The 27,396-nt window shown below is 35.9% G+C and overlaps 1 pseudogene; it reads left to right on the top strand.

Moving 5' to 3' along the window:
* Positions 1–274: 274 nt before the first annotated feature.
* LOC113927924 overlaps positions 275–27,396 on the top strand; it is a 38,052-nt pseudogene continuing 10,930 nt past the window's right edge.

Below are 27,396 nucleotides of genomic sequence, written 5' to 3'. Positions count from 1 at the left end.
TGGCTCTTGGAAGAACCCAGAGAACAAGAGGAAGCTGAGTTCATGCCCTTAAAAAGATAGCATGACAAACAGCCCAAAGAGATATAATGTAGAAGCAGTAGTTTGAAAAATGCTTAGACCATATGAGAGGGAGAGTTGTTTACTAAACTCAGAGCCCCTGAGGGACAGAGGAGCTTGCAGGTGCCATTTCCTCCTGTGCCCCTCCAGCAAAAACACCTGGTCACCTGCAGGAACCAGTCCAACACCAGATTTCACTATCTAACTGGCTTATACCATGCTCTGCTCCCTGCAATTTGGTGGATCTGTCCCTTCCAGCCAGGCCTGCCTCAGTCCTGGCACTGAAGGTTCACGCCCCCATCCCAGACCAGTCCAGCCTCCCAACACTGCATCCTCTGACTGTGAGCTTTGCAGGGCCCTGGTCTTGGCAGCTGTGGTGGGTCAACTCCTGGAGAGGACAGTGCACTTTGTTAAAACTGCATCCTCTGCCCTCAGAGTGGCCCTATTCTGCCATTGTATCAGCAGCAGCTGCATATCCCTTGTGGAAGAGGACCAGCACATCTTGTTAAAGGTGTGTGCCCCACCCACTACTTCAGGAGCAAGAGACATAGGAAATGAGGAGACAGAGGAATATGTCCCAAATGAGAGAATAGGACAAAATCACAACAAGAGAGCTAAGTGAAACAGAAATAAGTAATATGTCTGATAGAGAATTTAAAGTAATGGTCATAAACATTCTCACTGGACTTGAGAAAAGAATGGAGGACATCAATGAGACTTTAACACAGAGATAAACAAGAACCAATCAGAAATGAAGAACACAATAACTGAAATAGAAAATACACTAGATGGGATAAATGGCAGTATAGAAGCAGAAGAATGAATCAATGACCTAGAGGAGAGAGTAATGGAAAGTAATTAAGCTGAAGAGATGAGAGAGAAAAAATTATGCAAAATGAGAATAGCCTTCAAGGACTCAGCCACTCTATCAAGTGTAACAGCATTCACATTATAGGGATCCCAGAGGAAGAAAAGAGAGAAAAGGGGGCAGAAAATTTATTTTAAGAAACAATAGCTGAAAACTTCTCAAATCTGGGGAAGGAAACAGAAATTCAGATCCAGGAGGCACAGATATCCCCCAACAAAATCACCCAAGGAGGTCCAAACCAAGACATGTAGGAATTAAAATGACAAAAAGGAGTGATAAAGAATTTTAAAAGCAGCAAGAGAAAAGAAAAGTTACATACAAGGGAAACCTCATAAGGCTATTGGTGGATTTTTCAACAGAAACTTATCAGAAAGAAGTGGCACAATATATTCAAAGTGCTGAAAGGAAAAATTCTGTAGCCAAGAATACTCTATCGAGCAAAGCTATCATTCAGAATACAAGGAGAGATAGAGCTTCCTAGACAAACAAGTTAAAGGAGTTCATGACCATTAAACCAGCCCTAAAAGAAATGTTAAAGGGAACTCCGTGAGTGGAAAAGAAATACCAAAGCAATAACAATATGTGTATCTGTAAAATTCAGTCAAAGGACTCACAAAATAAAAGGATGCAAATTATGACACAATATACCTAAAATGTGGGGAGGAGAGGAGTAAAGAATGGGTTAAAACTGAAGCAACCATTAACTTAAGATAGACTGCTATATTCAGAAGATGTTGCATACAAACATAATTATAACCACAAATCAAAACTAGTAATAGATATGCAAAGAATAAAGAGAAATCAAAGTATATCACTAAAGAAAGCCAACTTATGGAGAGAGAAGAGAGTAAGGGAAGAAAGGAACAAAGAAGATCCACAAAAGCAAACACAAAGCAACAAAATGGCAATAAATACATACTTATCAACAATTACTTTGAATGTAAATGGACTAAATACTCCAATCTAAAGAATAGGGTGAGAGAATAGATTAGAAAATAAACAAGGCCCATCGTATGCTTTTTATAAGACACTCACTTCAAACCTAATGATACATGTAGATTGAAAATGAAGGGATGGAGAAACACTTATCATGCAAATGGATGTCAAAAGAAAGCCAGAGTAGCTATACTTATATCATAAAAGAATTGACTTTAAAACAAAGTCTATAACAAGAAACAAAGAAGGACACTATATTATCACTAAGGGAACAATTCACCAAGAATACCTAAACTGTAAATATTTATATGCCTAACATGGGAGCACCCAAATACATAAAAGAGTTAATAATAAAAGTAAATAATTGGTAATAACATTATAATAGTAGGGGAAATTAACACTCCACTATATCAATGGACAAGTGATCTAAGCAGAAAAGTAAAATAAGTCAGTCAGAGAAAGACAAATATGATATGATTTCACTCATATGTATAATTTAAGAAACAAAACAAATGACCAAAGGGGGAAAAAGAGAGAGAGAGGCAAACCAGGAAACAGACCCTTCACTACAGAGAACAAACTAATGGTTATGAGGGGAGGTGGGAGGTAGGTTAAATAGGTGATGAGGATTAAGGAGTACAGTTGCTATAATGGCAAAGGGTGTTGTATGGAAGTGTTGAATCATTATATTGTACACCTGAAATTAATATTATACACTAGAAGTCCTAGTCTCAGCAATCAGACAACAAAAAGAAATAAAAGGCATTTAAATTGGCAAAGAAGAAGTCAAACTCTCACTCTTTGTAGATGACATGATCCTTTATGTGGAAAACCCAAAAGACTTCACCCTAAAATTGCTAGAACTCATACAGGAATTCAGCAATGTGGCAGGATATAAAATCAATACACAGAAATCAGTTGCACTTCTATGTACTAACAATGAGAAAGAAAGAGTAATTAAGGAATTGATCCCATTTATAATTGCACTCCAAACCATAAGATACCTAGGAATAAACCTAACCAAAGAGGTGAAGGATCTGTACTCTAAAAACTACAGAACATTTATGAAAGAAATTGAGGAAGACACAAAGAGATGGGAAAACATTCAGTGCTCATGGATTGGAAGAATAAATAGTGTTAAAATATCTATGCTACCCAGAACAATCTACATATTCAGGGCAATCCCAATCAAAATACTACTGACATTTTTCACAGAGCTAGAACAAATAATCATGAAATTTGTATGGAGCCAGAAAAGACCCCAAATAGCCAGAGGAATGTTGAAAAAGAAAATCAAAGCTGGTGGCATCACAATGCCAGACTTCAGGCTATATCACAAAACTCTAATCATCAGGACAGAATGGTACTGGCACAAAAACAGAAATGCAGATCAATGGAACAGAATAGAGAACCCAGAAATGGACCCTCAACTCTATGGTCAACCAATCTTTGACAAAGCAGGAAAGAATATCCAATGGAAAAAAGACAGTCTCTTCAACAAATGGTGCTGGGAATATTGGATAGCCACATATAGAAGAATGAAACTGGACCATTTTCTTACACCATACACAAAAATAAATTCAAAATGGATGAAAGACCTAAATGTGAGATAGGAATCCATCAAAGTCCTAGAGGAGAACACAGGCAGCAACCTCTTCGATCTCGGCTGCAGCAACTTCTTGCTAGACATGTCTCCAAAGGAAAGGGAAACAAAATAAAAAATGAACTATTGGGATTTCATCAAGATAGAAAGCTTCTGCATAGCAAAGGAAACAGTCAACAAAACTAAAAGGCAACCTATGGAAAGGGAGAAGATATTTGCAAATGACATATCAGATAAAGGGCTAGTATCCAAGATCTATAAAGAACTTATCAAAGTCAATACCCAAAAACAAATAATCCAATCAAGAAATGGGCAGAAGACATGAACAGACATTTCTGCAAAGAAGACATCCAAATGGCCAACAGACACATGAAAAAATGCTCCACATCACTTGGCATCAGGGAAATACAAAACAAAACCCAATGAGATACCACCTTACACCAGTCAGAATGGCTAAAGTTAACAAGACAGGGAACAACAAATGTTGGAGAGGTTGTGGAGAAAGGGGAACCTTCTTAAACAGTTGGTGGGAATGCAAGCTGGTACAGCCACGCTGGACAATGGTATGGAGGTTCATCAAGAAGTTAAAAATAGAGCTACCCTCCGACCCAGCAATTGCACTACTAGGCATTTACCCTAAAGACACAAATGTAGTAATCTGAAGGGGCACCTTCACCCCAATGTTCATAGCAGCAATGTCCACAATAGTCAAACTGTGGAAAGAGCCAAGATGTTCTTTGATGAATGGATGAAGAAGATGTGAGATATATATATATATATATATGAGATATATATATATACCACACACACACACACACACACACACACAATGGAATATTACTCAGCTGTCAGAAAGGATGAATACTTACCATCTACATCAATGTGGATGGAACTGGTGGGTATTATGCTGAGTGAAATAAGTCAATCAGAGAAAGACAATTATCATATAGTTTCACTCATATGTGGAATATAAGAAATAGCACAGAGGATCATAGGGTAATGGAGGAAAAACTGAATGGAAAGTCATCAGAGAGGGAGAAAAACCATGAGAAACTCTTAACTATAAGAAACGAACTGTAGGTTGCTGGAGGGGAGGTTGGTGGGGGGATGGGGTAATTAGGTGATGGGCATTAATGAGGGCATGTGATATGATGAGCACTGGGTGTTATACACAACTGATAAATTATTGAACACTACATCTGAAACTAAGTATATACTATATGTTGGCTAACTGAATTTAAATTAAAAAAATATTACACACTGTATGTTAACTGAAATTTAAATACAAACTGAAAAGAAAAGGAACTTATACAACTTAACACCAACACCCCCCAAATAATCCAATTAAAAATGGGCAGAGAGGGGTGCCCGGGTGGCTCATTCGTTAAGTGTCTACCTTCGGCTCGGGTCATGATCTCCGGGTCTTGGGATCAGGCCCTGCAGTGGGCTCCCTGATGAGCGGGGAGTCTGCTTCTCCCTCTCCCTCTGCCTCTGCTTGTGTTCCCTCTCTCACTGTGTGTCTCTCTGTCAAATAAATAAATAAAATCTTTAAAAAAAATGGGCAGAGAACATGAACAGACATTTCTCCAAAAAAGACATCCAGATAGCCAACAGACACATGAAAACATGCTCAACATCACTCATCATCAGAGAAATGCTAATCAAAACAACAATGAGATATCACCTCACACCTGTCAGAATAGCTACAATCAAAAACCCAAGAAACAAGTGTTGGCAAGGATGGGAAGAAATAGGAACACTTGTGCACTGTTGGTGGGAATGCAAACTGGTGCAGACATTGTGAAAGACAGTATGGAGGTTCCTCAAAAATTAAAATAGAACTACCCTATGATCCAACAATCATACTTTGGGTATTTACCCAAAGAATGTGAAAACCCTAATTCAAAGGGATACATGCATTTCTATGTTTATTGCAGCATTATTTACAATAGCCAAATTATGGAAGCAAGCTAAGTGTCCATTGATAGATAAATGTATAAAGAACATGTGGTTTATATATATATACAATGAAATATTATTCAGGCAAAAAAAAAAAGAGAGAATGAAAGCTTCTCATTTGTAACAGCATAGATGGAGCTAGAGTATAATGCTAAGCAAAATAAGCCAGTCAGAAAAAGACAAATACCACATGATTTCACTCATATGTGGAACTTAAGAAACAAAACAAATGAACAAAGGAAAAAAATAGAGACAAACTGAAAAACAGATCTTAACTATAAAGAACAGAGGGCAGATGGGTGGAGGATGAGTGGATAGGTGAGGGGGGATAAAAAGTACACTTATCTTGATGAGCACTAAGTAATTTATGGAGTTTTTGAATCACCGAATTTCATACCTGAAATTAATATAACACTAACTATATTGGAATAATAATAAAAAGGGAAAAAAAAAGAAAAAAATTCAACATATGATGAAGGTGGCATTTCTTTTTTTTAAATTTTTTTATTGTTATGTTAATCACCATACATCACATCATTAGTTTTTGATGTAGTGTTCCATGATTCATTGTTTGTGCATAACACCTAGTGCTCCACGCAGAACGTGCCCTCTTTAATACCCATCACCGGGCTAACCCATCCCCCCACCTGAAGGTGGCATTTCAAATCACTAGGGAAAAATGTAGGCTTTTTAATGAATGATGTATGAACAACTGGGAGGCCACCCATACTTCATATCATACATCAGAATAAACTCCAAATAGGGCAGAGATCTATTATAAACTGTGAAACCACACAAGGACTAGAAGAGAACAGGTGAAGATTTTAAATAACCTCTGGGTGAGTTATGACTCAAATCCAGATACAATAAAAGATTGATACATTCAAATACATTAAAAATACTTTTAAATTAGCAAAACCACCATAAACAAAAGCAAATGACAAATGACAGATGAGGAGGCAATATTTGCCACCTTATCATAAAGGGCTAACATCTCGAATATAGAAACATTTCTTAAAAAATCCTACAACCTAATACAAAATAAGCAAAAATACAATCAGGTCATAGAAAAAAGATATACAGAAGGCCCTCAAATATATAAAAAGTTTCATAACTTCTCTCATAAGAAAAATGCAAACTGAAACTACATTGAGATACTATTTCTTATGTATTAGAAAAACAGGAGTTCAAAATCTCAATAACATATTTTGTATACAATACTACAAGAAACAGGTCCCCAGATATTGCTAATGAGAATTCAAAGTGATATAACCTCTTTGAAAGGAATTTGGCATTATCTAGCAAATGATTTACTATTGACACAGCAGCAATTCCCACATATAGGAATTTAACCTGAAGATACACTTTCACAAATGTGAGGAAAAAAATATGCACAATGTTATTCATTGAAGCATTATTTTCTAATTAGCAAACTACTGAAAACATCCCAAATGTCCAGCCACAGGAAACTTGTGGAATAAATTATGGTGCATTCACACATGGAATACTATTCATTGTGGAAAAAAAAAAGGTTGAGGAAGAATTCTATGAATTGGTATGAAATGATTTTCAGGCACATTGTCATTTGGAAAAAAAAAACAAAAACCCAAACCCAGGTATATGTAGTATACCATTTTTTGTGTAAGAAAGAGAAATGAGGCTATACACATACATTTTTTATATAAATATAGATAAGTGGGTGTGTGTTGAAAACATAAATACAGGCAGGATAAGCCAAAATTGAATAAAAATTTTTACCCATACAAGGTATGGGGGGAATGCAGTGGAGGGACAGTACTGGGTGTGAGACTCCTCGGAACATATTGTTTTAACTTTTGAACAACATAAATGCTTTACATATTCAGAAATAAAATAAAATTAAAAAGGATTTTAAAAAGATAACTCTACAAATGGATACAAATAGAAACAAATGAACCTAACTATATATCAAATTGATGATTAATCATATGGAAAAAAGAAATTCATTCAAGTAAATTTTAGACACAGTACCCTATGTATCATAAATGGGCTTTTCTCTAAGTACAAGAAAAACTGCAAAGAAATCCTGAACTCTATTGTTTTGTTGTTAATGGCATTGATGTAGTAATACTAGACATAATTTTTGTATATTTTAGAAAAGGGAAAATTGATGAATATATTGATGTTCTTGGGAGCAGATATTTTCACTGTGAAAAAGAGATACTAACTTGGAGGGGGTTTAAGTGTCTGGATTTGGATTGTAGATTTCAGTATGAACTCCTGACTTAAATATGTACATGTATTTCTTAGTTTTGTCCACTGAATGGGTTTAAAGAATGACATCTACTAGCCATCAACACACTCAACATCCTGATCTCAGTTTCTAAATACATTCCCCACCAGAAGATATCAAGGGAGCTTCCTGCAGAAATGCCTCGTTCTGAGAAGGGATCAAGAAAGTGCAAGGCAACACCTGGGACACTTCACCAGAGGTATGATAACTTGTTAAAAGGACCCAAAGGCTGTCTTCATAGAATCCCACTTGTCATGTCTGGGCCAATTAGAGCATCAAAAAGAATAGTGTAGGTAATGGATTACAACATAGCTAACAAAGAAGAACACATGAATCCATAGTAATACCCCTAAGAAGGCAGAAGAGTATCAAAGGCACTTCTTTACAAAAAAAATGCCAGCTAATGAGTGTAGAAATAATAATAGAATTAGAAATTTTTCCATTTTGGGGGTGTCTGGGTGGCTCAGTTGTTAAACATCCAATTCTTGGTTTTGGCTCAGGTCATGATCTCAGGGTGGTGAGATCCAGCCCGGCACCAGGCTCCATGCTCAACGGGAGTCTGCTTGTCCCTCTCCCTCTGCTCCTCCCCTCACTCGAGCTTTTTCTCTCTCTCTAAAATAAATAAATATTTTAACAAAAGAAAATTTTCCATTTTTCAAACACCAATACAATAAATCATTCAGGTAAAAATCATGAATGGATGGTGAAACCACTGAGTGAAGATTTGTTGGGCATAGAATATTCACACAGATCTTCCAAATTATTATTCTACAGATTACATACAAATTTCAAAGTGTAAAAGATTTCTTTACACTGTGGCAATATGGGGAACACCACCATAACCATATGACCAGTGTTAGTATTACCAACAATGGGACAAACTGATATTTTATATTTCTTGCCATGAAGCAGTGGGAGATATATCGATGTAGTATTCTTGCCAAAAATGTCCAACATGAATTAAATCATTAAAAAAAAGCCCAATCAAGTTGAAGTTTGGGGCACTATAGAATACAGTTGGCCTCAGGTTGTTTTTTTTTTTTTAGGGGGGGAGGGGCAAAGGGAGGGAACGAATCTCAAGCAGGACTCCACACCCAGCACAGGGCCCAATGTGGGGCTAAATCTCACAACCCTGAGATCCTGATCTGGGCTGAAATCAAGAGGGGGGCACTTAAACAACTGAGCCACCCAGGTGCCCAGCCCCTGAGTAATTTTTTTTAAGTCAATGTCATGAGAGGCAATAAGTAAATAAATAAGTAAATAAATAAATAAATAAATGGTGAGGCAGACTATCTTAGTTTAAAGGAGGCTGACAGAAATGAAAACTAATGCAACAATTGATTCTTGATTAGATTTTAGAAATAAAATCGGCCTAAGAGACATTTGAGAATGACAGGAAATTTGAATATAGATTTCAATTTTGATAGTATTACTGTTCCATGTAAATTTCCTTGTGAGTGATAATCTTATGATATTGTGGTTAGGAAGATATTGTGTGAGGAAGTAAAGTACTGCTTTTAAGTGATAGATGCTAAGGCACTAAGTGCTGAAGTGTCATGCTGTCTGCAACTTATTCTCAAGTGGGTCCAGGTGTGGCTGCAGGAAAAGAAATACAGAAAAAAAATGTAGTGGTAAACATGGCAAAATGTTAACTATTGGTGGAGATAAAGAATATATGGATATTTATTATACTATGCTTTTTTCCTGTTTGACTTTTTAAAATACAAATTGAAGAAAAACAAATCAGACTGCAAAAATGATTTTTTTGAGTGTATTTCTACTCGGTTGAGCATCCTAAGACAATTTTACATCATTTACATTCAAGTAGTATACATTCAAGTATAGCAACATTCCCTTAGAGAATGCAATCAGATTGGCCACATTCCAAATTACAGGAGTGGAATTTACATTTTCATTTTTCTGCTTCTGTTTCTTAGGGCTTCACCTCTCCCTCTATCCATAGCAACACTTGCTTCAATCTTAAGTGCCCAGTTCTAGCTACAGAGGAAAACTGTATGACAGAATTTCCCCAAAGTCACAGAATCTTCATTTCTTGTCATACCTCCTAAAAGGTTTTACATTTTCAAGACTATGGAAAAGATAATAAATGATTCTTAGATTGAAAAATATTTTTGAGCAGGGCTAGCTCTTCTCAATGTACCTTGAAAGAAAATAGCCATATTTGAAGACTTACAAAGCAACTGTTTTCTTAAGTATTCTTGTATCTGACTCACATTATTTCTTACCCATTGGTGCAATTAAAGGTAACTAGATTAGTAGTTTGCACTTCAGAAAATCATGAGCTACTCCATGGCAATTTATAGTCTCTAGACAGCTTGTTTCCCTAACTTTATTTTTTTTAGGGTTTTTCCTTAAATGCACATAACTTCTCCAAGTGGCAAAATACATGACTTGAGGTATCAAAGCCATGTAACCAATGACCAGGGCCAAATTCCTGTGTAGGGGAGAAGTGCGCCATCATTTTGTAATTAGTGCCCACTAGTCTGGCCAGTAAGGTGAAGTTTACTTCGAATTTTTTCTTTTACCAATTTTCTGATATCAATTCTGATCACCTTCCTGGTGAGAAATTAGACATTCAAAGCATTATTATTGTAGGGCAATGATTTTTATTTTGTTAAAGCTCTGAGCTTTCATTTTTGTAAATAATATATAGTCCTAAAGCATAGTGGGAAATGGGAAGTCTCTTATTCTCCCTTTTATCTTTTTGTTCATGATGGTGCTCAAATCATAATGTCTGTAACTCAAATCAGAATGTCCATCAAGGCTGGTGGAGCTATGTGGTCATCAAACAGACGTATGTTTTTTACGGCCTGAAGTTGATATGATTTTTGTGACCCATTTTAAGAAAAATCATAAAAAGTTATTAATAAAGAGTCAAGTACAAATGTGAATATTTATTTAGAATGAGAAAGAAGTGATGTGTAATACAACAGAAAAATCCCAAAAAATAACATATCTTTTTTTATTAATCAACTGCCTAATACATATTTTTATTTTTGACAATAAACTCATCACCTTTTCCATGAAATGTCAATTTTGTAATAACTTTTTATAAAGAAAATGAGACAGTAATTCAGTCTTTCATCAAGCACTGCTGATTGAAATTTATAGAATTTTTCAGAAATTTTCTCCTTCTGTAATTTGTTATTGGTACTGTCATGAAATTTTAGAACTGTTGTCCAATTTGGAAAAATCTCTACCAAGTTTCTTTCATATATGAATTATAAGATTTCAGATAAGATTTGAATATTAAGTATACTTTTGATAGGAGGCAACTGATTACTGGAAAAATATTCCATAGACTAACTAATGCTTCCATAGAGTTCAAACTTCATTTCTCCTTCAGTACCCTAATAGTTCTAGGACTAGGAATTGTGGGCACCTTTGTGTAACATGCTTAGTTGAGTGGTGGCAGGAAATGGTAGGGGTTTTTCTGGAAACAAATTCTATGCAGAGTAGCTAGTAGTAATTTGACGATTCACAGAACTGACTGTGAATCACTTATGTATATTCCCCTGAACCCAACACTTCACAGCTGCTATGGGGCCTCCTGCCAGGAGGGGCAGTATGATGGAGAAGAAGTTGCAGTAGAAAATGATAATAGTTTTTGTGGAAAGAGCCAAGATGTCTATGGACAGATGAATGGATAAGGAAGATGTGGTATATATATACAATGGAATATTATGCAGCCATCAAAAGGAATGAAATCTTGCCATTTGCAATGACATGGATGGAACTGGAGGGTATTATGCTGAGTGAAATAAGTCAATCAAAGAAAGACATGTATCATATGACCTCACTGATATGAGGAATTCTTAATCTCAGGAAACAAATTGAGGGTTGCTAGAGTGGTGAGGGTTGGGAAGGATGGGGTGCCTGGGGTGATAGACATTGGAGAGGGTATGTGCTATGGTGAGTGCTGTGAATTGTGTAAGACTGTTGAATCACAGACCTGTACCTCTGAAACAAATAATACACTATATGTTAAAAAAAAAAAAAAAAGAAGATAGCAGGAGGGGAAGAATGAAGGGGGGGAAATCGGAGGGGGAGACGAACCATGAGAGACTATGGACTCTGAGAAACAAACTGAAGGTTCTAGAGAGGAGGGGGGTGGGGGGAATGGGTTAGCCTGGTGATGGGTATTAAGGAGGGCATATTCTGCATGGAGCACTGGGTGTTATGCACAAACAATGAATCATGGAACACTACATCCAAAACTAATGATGTAATGTATGGTGATTAACATAACATAATAAAAAAATGAAAAAAAGAAAATGATAATAGTTTTAACTGATTGTGATAAAAATATCTTACTTTTGCAAATTTTTCTAAAGTATATAACCATGTGAACATATTACTAGGGATTGACCTTCATTTGTTTCATAGTAAACCCATTTCTGGCCTTTATTACAATACAAAGCTGTCCTTTTCCATGTCCTTAGTAAAACTGTTGAAAAGCTAGGGATACAGGGATCATACTCTATGGTCCTCTCCATTCATCCCATGCCATGCACATCTAAGTAAGAGCAAAAAGAAAATATATTTTTACTCTTCAGTTAGTGAATTTTTATATTTAAGTTTGCCCACATGCAGAGGTAGGGATGAATGAAATTAGCAAGCTTTTTTGGGTACATAGTGGTTATATGGCTTAACAGAACATTGTTCAGAAACTTTTAATTGAACTTAGGTGCCTCATAATTGCACAGAAAAATATTTCAAAGGACATTTTCAAAAATAATAAAGGTTTAGCATTTAACAGAAAACTTATTAGGTGGAAGGGACTAATTATGATCTTAAAGGGAAATGGGAGAGATTAAATATAATGTCCACAAAGGCAGAAGTATATTAGTAGAATACTACAAAATCCAATAGAAATACTTGTTAAAAAAATAAGGGTAAATACCATTCTGCGCATTTTCCCTTCTCCTAGGGAATTAGTTATTTATGTGGAGTAGAAAATCTGATGGGATACTTCCTTTATGAAGGAAGTAGCAGGTGGCTGTCTTTTGGAGTGTGGAAAAAAAAGTAGAATCATTTGGATATAATTTTTAAAAAATAATCAAATGACAAAAATACAAGTGGAAAATAATTCTCCCTCCTCTTGGAAATTTTTCTATGCAGATATTTTTCTATGCAGTATTGGAATTAGAGGAGACAATAAACTATGTATCTAAGAAATTATAATTGCCAACCAAAAAGAAAAATTATGTGGTAATTTAGACAATGAAAAGACTCTTATCTTTCAAAATATATTCAATATAGTTTTCCTCTTTTCTTATGGTTTTAAAAATGACTTACACACAAGTCTCCCAAAGTACAATACATACAATATTGCAATATTCTCATATTATAGCCCAAAGAAACTAACAAAGATCATTTTTTTACCTGAGATTAGTAGAGTCTGATAAAAAAAATAAGTTCTTTTTGATTTTTTTAATGCACAGGGTGTTTGTGTGTGGGTGTGTGTGTGAGCTTTCATACAATAGGATTGAGAATCTGAAAACTTATGTTTTATTTCTACTTCTCTCACAAGCTAGTTCTTTTATTTTAGAAAATTATTTAAATGGAGTCTCAGGTTTTTTGATCTATGTAATGAGGCTTGGAGTATATACTATCTAAGAGTTCTTTTAAGTTCCAACCTTCTATGAGTCCATGTATGTCTGACAAAATATTTGTATTCTTTTACAAAATATTTGTATTCTTTTGAATGGGTCAAACACAATTTACACCACTGAAAAAATGAAAATAATAAATTAAAATCAATTAACATTCATGATATAATGACTAAAGTAACTAGTTTGTGAGTACTAATGGCCCCAAGATTATTTTAGACTTTTGCCCAAGGCTGTCATAGCCTATTCGCTGACAAATCCCAGATTTATATAACAAGTGTAGACCTATTTGTACTCCAATCTGTGTAAGCAACTGACTACAAGATTACTTGTATGTTTCTCAGATGTTCAAATTTAGAACATATAAAGTCAAACTCTAGACCCTGCCTCTACCCCTCTTAACTTGGAAATAACATGTTCCATTCTACTTCTGTCAATGGCCTCCATGATTCCAGTAGCTTGAATAAGAAACTTCAGCATCTGCCCTGACTCCTCTTCTGCATATCACCCACATTCAAGGCTAGGAGTCCTGTTTTTCCTCCCTCCAAACTATGCCATGAATCAGGTCGCTTCTCTTCATTTCCAGTGTGAGCATCCTAGCCCATACCACCATATTTTCTCACTTGGGCTTTTGTAATCATTTAGTGGCCTCCCTGCTTCCACTTTTATCTCCTTATAACCAATTACTCTCCCAGCATTCAGAGTATGAAATAATGATGTTATTATTGTAAAAGTTATATAAAGACATGAATTATTCAAGGAATACCACCATTTGGAAATATTAGAATATTATTATAAACATCTCTTTATACATTAGACAGGTGAACAGAAATTATTTTATAAAAAGAGACACTGTTTAATATGATATCTTTCTACTTAAAATTCTAAATTGATTAGTCATGATTTTTTGGATTATCTATGCTAAACATGGTGTATCGACATCTTGCCATGGTAAATGGGGATTTAATTCACTTGTTCTTCCCTAAACTCCCCTCTCTCCCCTGCCACAGTAATTATTTCACTACTCTTAGGTCTTCTTTTGACCACATTTGTACCCCCCAAAATATACATTTTCCCTTTATTTCTCTGTCCAGTAATAAGAATCTATCTTGACTCCTTGCCTTGTAAAGTGAGGCCTTCAATTCCTCACCCTTGCATTGTTTTTATTTTCATATTAACAAGACTGAAAAAATTGCCTTCTGTGCTATAACCACAGTTCAGTTTTTCATGCTTTGCCTTTGTTTAGCTTTTAAAAGTTGGAAAATCAATGAGCACTGCTTTACATTACTATAACTATACAAATGTGGTTTGTTGCTGAGCCAAGCAGTGATTAAGGATAGCATATACTTTTCATGTACAGTGTGTCTCTTCATCAAATTTCTAATTGCCTTTTTTTTTTCTTTAGTCAATCTTTAGGTTTGTTCTTCATTTCAAGGATACTATCAAGTCTATGGAGTATACCCCACTGCACACACTTTTTATTTTTTTAGTGCATCCTTCTTTCTGGACCTCACTTCAAGAATGATTTTGCCACACATTAGTCATGTTAGGTCTTCCCATCATTATTGTCCCAGGTTAGATTGTTTCCTACATCCTATGCTTTTCTAGTTCTTAGTTTCTTGTTTTCTCTGACCCATCTTAAGGAATCCTGTAAAGAAGGATGCATGGGAGAGAAATTTTCTGTGTCCTTAGATATTTTAAAACCCTTTTATTCCATCATCATACTTGATTGCTATTTTGCCTAAGTCAAGGTTTTTAAGTTTATCAGTTGTTATCAGAATTTTGAAGGCAATGCTGTTGCATGCTAACACTGTTACCTTTCCTCTCTGAAAATTTCTAGGATCTACTCTCTGACCTTGGTATTCTTAAATCTATCAATAGTATGTTTAGGAATGGATGTTTATTGCACTCATGCTAGACATTTCCTGGGTTCTCTCACCTGAACACCTATATCTCTCCTAAGCTGTGGTATGTTCCTGTCTATTATTTCTTCGATATTTTTCTTCTCCCTAATTTCTTTGTTTTCAATACTAATACTAATTTTCTAAGTGTTCCTTCCTGCTATTTTACTGTTCCTTTTTCATAGATCCTATTCTTGCTGCATGCATGTAACCTCTAACATATCTTTAGTATAATAATTAAGATATTTAAAAATGCTTTTCCATTCCGTAATTTATCTTTCTTTCTCTGGGGTATTTTACCATGTTTATCTTCGTCTTTAAATATTTTCCCTGAAATGTCAGATAATTCATAGTTGTTCACTGCTTTAGAATAATGGAAAAGAGAACTGGAAATAATGTGCAAGTGGCTTCCTTAAAGGTGAGTGGGTAGTGATCTGGCCCTTAAACTGAAGAATCCCTAAAATGAGAACATAGGCTTTATTCTAATTGTCAACATCTCTACTTTGGGTTTCCCAAACTATTAAATTTCTTAGAAAAGAATGGTTTAGTTTTGTTTACTTTTGATTTTTTTGGGTGGGGAGGCTAAGAGTAAGTGAGGGATATGGGGTGACTATTTTTTCTTTACATATTTAATTATTTTTATTTTTTAATCAACCCTAGGTCTCTATCCCACACCTGTCACACCTGGTTTCTTCATAGCCAGAACGCTTCCTACATTTCCACCCTTCCATCTGCATTTTGGACTTTCTGAAACTTATTGAACTCTTTTGTCAACTACTGGCCCTTACCCTGTTCCATCGTATCTTATACTTTTACTATCATTTTAATCCAGTCTTGGGGAGACTTGACAATTTTACCTGACATTAAGACATTAAGCATTTCAAAGTTTTATGACATTTATATTGTATTTTGTAAACTTAGTTCTGTTTTCTTAGTTCTATGTTTAAATGGATTTAATGTCCATCAGTATTTTTTTTACTACTTCTTCATTCCTAAATTCTAATTTTTGATCCCCTCTTGTTGTATGGATTTTATTTCAAGGAATTTATAAAAACACTTGTAAGTGCTGTAATCCCTGAGTTCCTTCATGCTAGAGCAGATTATGTGTCTATTGCCTTTCAATCTAAAGAAACAGTTGGCTGATTATAGAAAACATAGGTCACACCTTCTTATAACGCTGTGACAGTACTGTCTTCTAGTATTCAACATGGCAGGAGACACCATTTACCATGGTGTCTCTATTCATTTCTTGATTGGCTAGATTCCATCACTGAGTCACTTTTTCGCCCCTCAAGAGAGCAAATGCATGCTATTATTTTTTTCCTTTAACATTTAAAAGTATCTTCTTGTAGTCTTTATATTTGAATGGAATATTGGCTGGATGCAATGTTTGTGGATCACATTTCTTTTTGTTTAGAGTTTAGTAGGCAGTGCTCCATTGTCCTCTACCCTGGAATGTTGCTCTGGAGAAGATTAAGGCTAGTCTGCTTTTGTTCTAGATTATAACAGTTTGTCTCTGAATACCTAAAGAATTTTTTCTTATCCTCTAAATTCAGTAATAACAAGAATATGATTTAGAGTTGATAGTGTTGAAGATACTTGTTGGTATGATATATATAAACTTCTGAGTTACAGAGTCTTTTATTCCTGCAATTCAGGATTTTTTTTCTATTTGTTATTGGAATGCTTTTTCTGATTCATTTATTGAGTTTTTTAACTCAAGGACATTTATCATCCTTGTGTAGTGTCATCTTTGTCACTCCTCCATAGCTATTATCATCTATTTCCATTAATCTTTTTATCTTTTTTTCTTTGATTTTATTGTGCTTATCTCAAGCCTTTTCTCTGTGTAAGTAATTTATTTTTCAGCCTTGTCCATTCAATTTCTTTCTGTATGTAATTTGTTTATTAGTTTTGTAATGGTGTTATTTTAGTTTCAATTTGTTTCCTTATATTTTCAATTTCTATTTTTATTTCATTCTGTGTTATCATCTTATATTTAAGCTCTTATTTTATTCAATTCATGTTCTTAATAAGCTTTTCTATGGTATGAAACACTGGTGAGATGTTTTCCTGTGTTTTTTAGACCCTGGTTGCTATAGAGTTTCTTTCATTCTTATTTTTTGTTCTGTTTGCATAGTTCCTATGTCATTATACTTTCATCTTGTTCATATTTCAAGGGATCCTGTATGTAGATTTTGTTTTTGTTCGGGTATAGTCTGGGTGAATTCTCCTTAAGTCCCTTCCCATATTTCCTGAGTATAAAAGTCTTTCCCTACAAGATTTGGCTTTCTCACTTCTCAGTGGCCTGAGGATTTTGGTGCGTGTGTTTTGGAAGATGGGTAGGAGTAGGGAGAGAGCTATACTGGGACTGGGTATAGCCTAGTTGTTCAAATAGTCTATAATTTTACTAGCTTTTTTCTGATTTATGTTTTTTATTGAAGTGTTTGACATCTCCTACTATATAGTTTTGGACTTGTCAATTTTACTTTGTAATCCTGTCAATTTGCTCTGTCTAATGTAATGCTATATTATTAGTTGCCAAATTGTTTTATTGTCTTGGGAATTATGCTCCATTTTTTTGTAATATAACTTACTGTGAAACCTACTTAGCTTTTTAAAACTTTATGTTCAAATTTTCTTTTTTGGTTTGGTGTTAGGTATGCCTTTCATAACCAACATATATATGAATTTATATTATTGCTACTCCATCTGATAATCTCTGTCTTTTAATAGGTAAGCTTTACCTATCACATTCACTTTGATATTTTATACATTTGGGCTTATTTCTACTGCCTTCCTTTGTATTTTCTGCTTATCATTCATTTTCTTTGTTTTTTTTTTTCTGTTTTCCTACCTTCTTTTGGATTGATGAAAAATTCCAAATTTTTCTTTTTTTTTAAAGATTTTATTTATTTGACAGAGAGAGACACAGCGAGAGAGGGAACACAAGCAGGAAGAGTGGGAGAGGGAGAAGCAGGCTTCCCACTGAGCAGGGAGCCCAATGCAGGGCTTGATCCCAGGACCCTGGGATCATGACCTGAGCTGAAGGCAGATGCTTAACTGACTGAGCCACCCAGGTGACCCCTAAATTTTTCTTTTTCTTCCTTTCTGCTCCCCTCTTTTTCTTCCTCTTCCTCCTCCAAATTCTTATATTTGTCCTCTTTTTGATTCATCTAGTTTGGAAGATATCAAGACTGTTTCTATTTCTATATTGGTTACCTAGTGTTTGCCTTTCTAAATTTTATGTAGAGCAAACATATAGAAATGAGCATATGCATAAGTGTATACCTCAGTGAATCTTCACAAAGTAAACACATCTGTTAATAACCCAGATCAAGAAGTAGAACATTACCAGCACCCCATGAGCCCTATAATGTCCCATCTGAATTTCTCCCCTTCCCTTCCTAAGGTTAACCACTACTCTGTCTTCCTTACCATAGATTAGCTTTGTCTGTTTTGAACTTTATGTAAATGGAATAATATAGCCTTATTGTGTCTGACTGCTATTGCTCAGTGCTATATTGCTAGACCCATCTATGCTGTTGAATGTAGTGGTGACTCATTTGCTTTAATGTAGACTATTCCATTGTATGAATATAGCACAATTCATCATCCATTTTACTCTTGCTAGCCATTTAGATTGTTTCTAGCATTTGACAATGATGATTAATGCAATTTTGAATATTCTTGTTCTTGTTTTTCATTCACTGTTATGCTGGGTATACATGTAGGAGTGAAATCTTAGGATTGCTGAGTTATAGGCTATGCATGCATTCACCTTTAGTAGTTACTGTCAAACAGTTTTCTGAAGTGGTTGTACCAATTTATATTTCTATGTATAGTGCATGAAAGCTCTAATTGCTCCATATCTTCACCAATATGTGGTATTACTAGTTTCTTTAGATTTTACCTATTCTCACAAGTGTGTATAGATACACAATTTTCAATTCCCTGATGAATAATGATGTTGAGTACTTCATATGCTTATCATCATTTATAATCTCTCATGAGTTACTTGTTCAATGTTCAAGTTTTTGCTCATTTTTAAATGGGCTTTCTATTTTTATAATGCTTCACAGGAACGTTTTATATATTTTAGATAGTAATCTTTCATCAGATAAAATATTGAATGTATTTTCTCCAGTTCGTAGTTTTCTTGTTTACTTTTTTACTGGCATCTTTAGATAAACAGAGGTTCTTAATTTTGTCTCAGTTATCAACACTTCTCTTTAATAAGATTTTGCCTGTCCTAAAGTCATGAAGAAATTCTGTTTTCTATGTGATGTAGTTTGTTGTTGTTGTTGTCAAATGATACATTATTGAAATATTTTCCTTATAGTTCTTAACTAGTGGGGTATTCCACCGCACCACCATTGATGTCATCTATGATGTCATGAGGGTGGTGCCATCAACATTGCAGCTCACAGACTGGGCAGTGCCAGGAACTCTTTAATGGTTCCAGAGAGTTCTCTGGCTAAAGATTGGTGCTGCCTCTATTGACAATCTCATAAAAAGTGATATTTCCACTGTGCTTAATGTTTTTCTGCTTCTTTCTGCCTCTTGGTGGTTCCTTGAGGGTTTTAATAATCAGGACAGAGGCAAAAGGTACCATTTCAGTCTGGGTCTGTCTATTCTGAATGGTCAGTTTTACTGTAATCCTCAGACCCTTCCAATCACCAGTTGCCTTGGTGATGTCATCACCAAACTTTTATGGAGACAGACCCAGGGGGCCAATTTTTGGGGCCAGGGAAGACGTGGCACTGACTTCCCCACAGGTGCACATCAGATATACAAATTTGGTCTCATTTGGGTTGAACTTAGGTGGCATGGTAAAGGTGGCTGGTGTTGGATGAACCTGGATTTTGGACAACCAGAGAAAGTTGCAACTTCACTTCCCCTGAGCTGAAAGCCAAAAGTCTACATGATGTTTTGTTATTACCACTCACATAGACATATACCTCCAACTTTCCCCAGAATTGGTTTTTGTATCTTATGTGAAGTAGGATATCAAGAGTATTTTTTCCATATGGATAACCAATTGGCCCAGCATCATTATTTAAAAAAACATTTCTCATTTTTTATACTTTATAAGAAAACAAATGATCTTACATAATTCTATTCTTTTCCAGGTGTCTATTTGTTTACTCTCATGTTAATACCAAACTGTTTTCACTATAGCTTTACAATACATCTCGATAACTCTTAGGGCAAAGTCCTCCAATTTTATTATTCTTCAAAATTGATGTGTCTAGTCTTAGTCATTTACATTTTTATATATAGATAAATTAGATCTATTTATTAATTTCCACAAAATACTTTAAAGTTCTTAACATATAAACTATAAATTAAGTGTAAGTAAAATTAATTAATTATACTTAAAGTATAATATAGGCAGTAAGCTCCTTGACATCAGCCTTAGAAATGAGTTATTGGACCTGAGTTCGAAAGCAAAGGCAACAAAACCAAAAATAAACAAGTGGGACTTACAGCAAACTAAAAAGCTTCTGCACAGCAAAGGAAATCATTAGTAAAATGAAAAGGCAACCTACTGAATGAGAGAAAACATGTGCAAGTCATATATATGAGAAAGCATTAATATCAAAATATATAAAGAACTCATGCACCTGAAGAGCAATAAAAGAATCCAATTTAAAATGAGCAGAGAATTTGAATAGACATTTTTTTCAAAAAAGACATGTAGATGGTTAACAGGCACATAAACAGATGTTCAACATCACTAATCATCAGAGAAATGCAAATCAAAACCACAATGAGATATTCCTTCATATCTGTTAGAATGGCTAGTATCAAAAAGACAAGAAATAAGAAGTGTTGGTGAGGATGTGGAGAAAAGGGAGCACTTGTGTCCTGCTGGTGGGAATGTAAATTGGTGCAGCCACTGTGAAAAACAGTAAGGGGCTTCCTCAAAAATTTAAAAATAAAATTACCATATGATGCAGAAATTCCACTTCTAAGTATTATCTGAAGGAAACAAAAACACTAATTTGAGAAGGCATATGTACCCCCATGTTCAATGTAGTATTATTTATAATAGCCTAGATATGGGAACAACCTAAATGTCCACTGATGGATTAATGGATAAACAAGATGTAGTATATGTATACAATGGAATACTACTGAGCCATATAAAAGAATGAAATCTTGACATTTGTGACATCATGGATGGACCTGAGGACATTAATGTTAAGTGAAATAAGTCAGACAGAAAAAGACAAATACCATACAGTCTCGCTTATGTGTGGAGTTTAAAAACAAACCAAGTAAAGAAACAAACAAATGAAAACCAAGCTCATAGATACAGAGAACAGATTGGTTGTTGCTGGTCCCAGGAGTTACATGGGTGAAGGGGGTCAAATGGTACAAACTTCCAGGTATAAAATAAATAAGTCATGAGGATATAATGTACAGAATATTGACTACACTTACTAATACTGTATTGTATAATTCAAAGTTGCTAAGGGAGAAAATCTTAAAAGTGTTCACTACAAGACAAATAATAAGAAATTTATAACTATATATGATAAAGGATGTTAATGTGATTTATTGTGATCATCCACAATGTATAAAAATATTGAATCATTATGTTGTACACCTGAAAATAATATGATGTTATATGCGAAGTATACCTCAAAAGAAAAAGAGTAGAGGAGGGAGTTAAGATGGCAGAGTAGTAGGGGGGACCCAATGCTTGCCTCATTCCCCATAGTTAGATAAATATCAAATTATTCTGAACACCCAAGAAATTTATGTAAAGACTGAGAGACCAAACTGCACAACTAGAGGGAGAGAAGAGGCCACATTGTGGAAGGTAGGAGGTGCGGAGATGTGATTTGAGGGGGAAAAGTATTGTGGGTTCTGGGGAGGGGAGGGAGCCCTGATCATAGACAGAGGTGAGAGAGAGAGGGAGTGAACGGGAGCACAGTGTACAGGGAGTTGCACAAGAAAACCACTTCCTCCAAACCACTGACTGGGAAAATGAGAGGAGCTGATTATAATGAGTTTTTACAACTAGTGGAGTTCAAGTACTGAAGTTTTAAAAGTCCACACTGTGGCTGGTGTGGAGCCTGGTGGGCACAGCAGTGCTCCTGTGGAAGAGAGCAGAGGCCCAGGAGCAGATGGAGCGATCTGAGGATCTCCTGGGAGGCACTAGGAGAAAACTTTCCCCCTTCTTGGAGCCCGTCTGGGAGAGGTGGCACTGCCTCTCAGGGGACAAAAGAGCTGGTGGGTGCCATTGCACTGCCCAGTTCCTTGGGATAGGGGCAGAGACACCTGCTGAAGGCAGCTACACTGATGACTGCTTTTTGTTGTGCTTTACTCTAAACTCCAACCTACTACACATTGGTGTAACTGCCCTTCTGGGACAAACCAGCACCAGCCACAGTGCAGCAAGATCCTCTCCCAGAAGACCAACACAAATACCCCTGCACACACCAAGTCTACTGACCACAGAGTGCTGCAAAGCTTCAGCTCTATTGGAAATAACATCAGGCTTCTTTTAACAAGCAGATCAGAGTACACCTACTTAAAACTTGCCACACACTGGACAAGGTCCAAACACTCCCTACTGCAGGCAAGGAGAAACTCTGCAGAGGACTGACTTGAGGAAAAGAGCAGCCAAAACACAGCAGCAGAGTGACCTAGACAAAATGCCAATACAGAGGAATTTAACCCAAAAGAAAGAACAAGAAAATGTCATGGCCAGGGATCAAATTGAAACAGATGCAGGTAATATGCCTGAACCAGAATTTAAAACAACAATCATAAACAAGCCCATACTAGCTGGGCTTGAGAAAAGTGTAGAAGACACTAGGGAGTCCCTTACAACAGAGATAAAAGACCTAAAAACTAGTCAGGCTGAAATAAAAAATGTTACAATTGACATGCAAAACTGACTGGATATAAGGACCACAGGATGGATGAATCAGAGGAATTAATCAGAAGATAAAATTTTGGAAAATAATGAAGTTGAAAAGAAGAGGGAGAGAAAAATATTGGATCACAATTTTGTGGTAGACTTAGGGAACTCAGTGACTCCATAAAGCATAATAATATTTCTATTATAGGAGTCCCAGAAGAAGAAGAGAAGGAAAAGGGGGCAGAAGGTTTATTTGAGCAAATTATAGCTTAAAATTTTCCTAATCTGGGAAAGGAAACAGACATCCAAATCCAAGAGGTACTGAGAACTCCCATCAAAATCAACAAAAGCAGGCAAACACCAAGACATATTGTGATGAATTTTGCAAAATACAGAGATAAGGAAAAAATCCTAAAAGCAGAAAGGGAAAAGAAATCCCTTATAAGGGAAGACAAATAAGGTTAGCAGCATACCTATCCACAGAAACTTCACAGGCCAGAAGAGAGTGGCAGGATATATTCAATGCACTGAATGGGGAAAATCTGCAGTCAAGAATATCTTATCCAGCAAGGCTGTCATTCAGAATAGGAGAGAGAAACAGTTTCCCAGAAAAACAAAAATGAAAGGAGTTTGTGACCACCTAACCCGTCCCAAAAGGAATATTAAAAGGGACTCTTTGAGTGGGAAAAAAAGACCAAAATCAACAAGACTAGAAAGGAACAGAGAAAATCTCCAGAAAGAACAACTTTACAGTAACAAAATGGCACTAAATTCATATCTATCAATAATCACTCTGAATGGAAATGGACTAAATGCTCCAATCAAAAGCCACAGGATATCAGAATGGATAAAAAACAAGACCCATCAATACACTGCCTACAAGAGACTCATTTTAGACCTAAAGACACATGCAGATTGAAAGTGAAAGGATGGAGAACCATTTATCATGCTAATGGATGTCAAGAGAAAGCCAGCATAGCCATACTTATATCAGACATACTAGATTTTAAACCAAAGACTGTAACAAGAGATGAAGAAGGGCATTATATCATAATTAAGGGGTCTATCCATCAACAAGATCTAACAATTGTAAATATTTATGCCCCCAACTTGGGAGCACCCAAATATATAAATCAATTAATAATAAACATACAGAAACTCATGGGTAGTAATACCATAATAGTAGGAGACTTTGACACCCCACTTACAGCAATGGACAGATCATCAAATCAGAAAATCAACAAGGAAACAATGGCTTTGAACGACACACTGGACCAGATGTACTTAACAGATATATTCGGAACATTTCATCCTAAAGCAGCAGAATACACATTCTTTTCGAGTGCACATGGAACATTCTCCAGAATAGATCACGTACTGGGTCACAAATCAGGCCTAACAAATACAAAAAGTTGAGATCATACCTTGCCTATTTTCGGACCACAACATTATGAAACTTGAAGTCAACCACAAGAAAAATTTGGAAAAAAACCACAAATACATGGAGGTTCAAGAACATCATACTAAAGAATGAATGGGTTAACCAGGAAATTAAAGAAGAAATAAAAAAGTACATGGAAGTAAATGAAAATGAAAACATGACAATCCAAAACCTTTGGAATGCAGCAAAGCCTCTCAGAGGAGGGAAGTACATAGCAATAAAGGCCTATTTCAAGAAGCAAGAAAAATCTCAAATACACAATCTAACCTAAAGGAGCTAGAAAAAGAACAAGAAATGAAACCCAAAGTCACCAGAAGAAGAGAAATAATAAAGATTAGAGCAGAAATAAATTATATAGAAATAACAGCAACAACAACAAAAAACCCCAGTAGAACAGATCAGTGAAAATAGGAGCCGGCTCTTTGAAAGAATTAATAAAATTGATAAACCCGTAGCCAGATTTATCAAAAAGAAAAGAGAAAGGACCAAAATAAATAAAATCATGAATGTAGGGCACCTGGATGGCTCAGTCAGTTAAGTGTCTGACTCTTAATTTTGGCTCAGGTCATGATCTCAGGGTCATGAGATTGAGCCCCATGGTAGGCTCTGTGCTGGGTGTGGAACCTGCTTAAGATTTTCTCCCTCTGCCTCTGCCCCTCCCCCCTTGTGCTTTCTCTCTCTCTCTAAAAAAAATGAATAATAAATAGATAGATAGAATCATGAATGAGAGAGGAGAGATTACAACCAACAGGACAGAAATACAAACAATTAGGAGAGAATATTATGAAAATTTATATGCCAACAAATTGGGCAATCTGGAAGAAACAGATAAATTCCTAGAAACATATTAACTACCAAAACTGAAATAGGAAGAAATAGAAAATTTGAACAGACCCATATCCAGGAAAGAAATTGCATCAGTAATCAAAAACTCCCAACAAACAAAAGTCTCAGGCTAGATGGCTTCCCAGGGGAATTCTACCAGACATTTAAAGAAGAGTTAACACCTATTCTTCCCAAACTCTTCCACAAAAAGGAATTGGAAGGAAAATTCCAAACTCATTCTATAAAACCAGCATTACCTTGATTACAAAACCAATCCTTAAGCATTCAAAGCATATTTACACTAAAGTTTTGGCTGGATAATTTCATAAATTTTTACCTGGAATGAAATTTTGTTGCAGTTGTTGATTTTTGTCTGGGTCACATTCACAGCATTAGAATTGTCCATGTGTTTTGAAATTTTGTTTTGCAGCCTCATTTTGAATGAGATTCCCCCCACTTCTTCTTTCTCTTCACACTTCTCTGTCTAGTGGTTTTGCAGCTTTATTCTCTCAACTTCCTGAACCCCAGCTCTAACCCAGGTACTGTACAGAATCACAAAACACCTGCCCATGGTCTCAGTAGGGTTAGGACATCAGGTTCTAGGCTAGCGGCAGTTGGCACAGTTCCTCAGGTGCATTGAGTGTTGGGTCCTCTTGCTTCTGAAGCAGTCTACCAACTCATTACCGCAGGTAGTGTGTGGCTGCACATTTCCAACCTCCTTTTCCCAGAAGGAGCCTCACCTTGCACCTGTTTTCAAACCTGGCTCCAGTCTTCTCATTTCTATAGAACACCTTCAGTGTTCCTTCTCTGAATTGCCAGCTGCCACTGCCTGTTCCAGGACTAGAGCCCAGCATGCCTGTGACCTCGGTTCTACCCAACTTTGGGTTTCTCTTCTATTTTGGGTACACAGCAATGCTTAACAGGTTTTGAACCCAGACATGTGTTTTAAGGTTTTTGCTTTTATATCTTTATATACTTTTGCTATGTATTAGATCGAGGAGGTACATTAAAGCAGGAACTAACTGTTCTATTTTGACCAGAATACATACAATTTTAAAATAAAGAAGTACACTGTATTTTTTTTAAACTAAAATGGGTGATTATGAAGTATCCAGATTTACCAAGTTTGGAGGACATTTAGAGGTATATATTTTTTGTACAAGTCTCTGGAACATTTTTGTAAATATGCAATAGTGGTAGTACTAATGGAATGAACAGAACCCTTTGTCTACAGGATGGTTTAAAATAACTTTTGCCAGGGGCGCCTGGGTGGCTCAGGTGGTTAAGCATCTGCCTTTGGCTCAGGTCATGATCCCAGGGTCCTGGAATCAAGCCCCGCATCGGGCTCCTGGCTCAGCAGGGAGCCTGCTTCTCCCTCTCCCTCTGCCTCTCTCCCTGCTCATGCTTTCTCTTCTCTCTCTCTGTATCTCTGTGTCTCAAATGAATAAATAAAATCCTTAAAATAAAATAAAATAACTTTAGCCAAACTGCAGTTCTTTCTTTCCTAAATTACATCATATGGAAATCTTTTCTATTAGCCGAAACATTTTCTGGTGCTTATGACATTGTGACTTGGCTATTTTGAAATGGGACATATTTTACTCAGATAAAAAAGACAAATATTAAATTTTCCATGTAAAATAGTTACAAAATCTGCAGAAAAAAAAGGAAGAAGGAAGAAAAAGCACATTCACTCCAGTGTTTTGAATAGTACCTGGCTCTTAGTAAATATTTGTGGAAAAAAATGAAAGGATAAGTATCTGAGTCTCACACCACTGCTGGTTGGCACTGCAGAGTCAAGGGAGTAGGGTAGGGAATATGTTGTGGATAGGACAGTGATAAGAGAAGCATGAGGGCTCACAGATATAAGGTAATGGATCAGGTGAGAGTGAGAGGCAAAGTGAAGCATAGAGTTAGAGTAATTGTCAGAGTGTTTGTTGTTCTATACCTGGTTGTAAAAAACTGTTTTTTTTTTTTTTATTTTGACATTTTTATATGGTTGTGAGTTCTCTGAGTCACATC

This window comes from Zalophus californianus, chromosome 7, assembly GCF_009762305.2.
Source record: "Zalophus californianus isolate mZalCal1 chromosome 7, mZalCal1.pri.v2, whole genome shotgun sequence".
Lineage (NCBI taxonomy): Eukaryota > Metazoa > Chordata > Mammalia > Carnivora > Otariidae > Zalophus > Zalophus californianus.
Note: the sequence above shows the minus strand (reverse complement) of the source record. Positions and strands in the feature narration are given on the sequence as shown.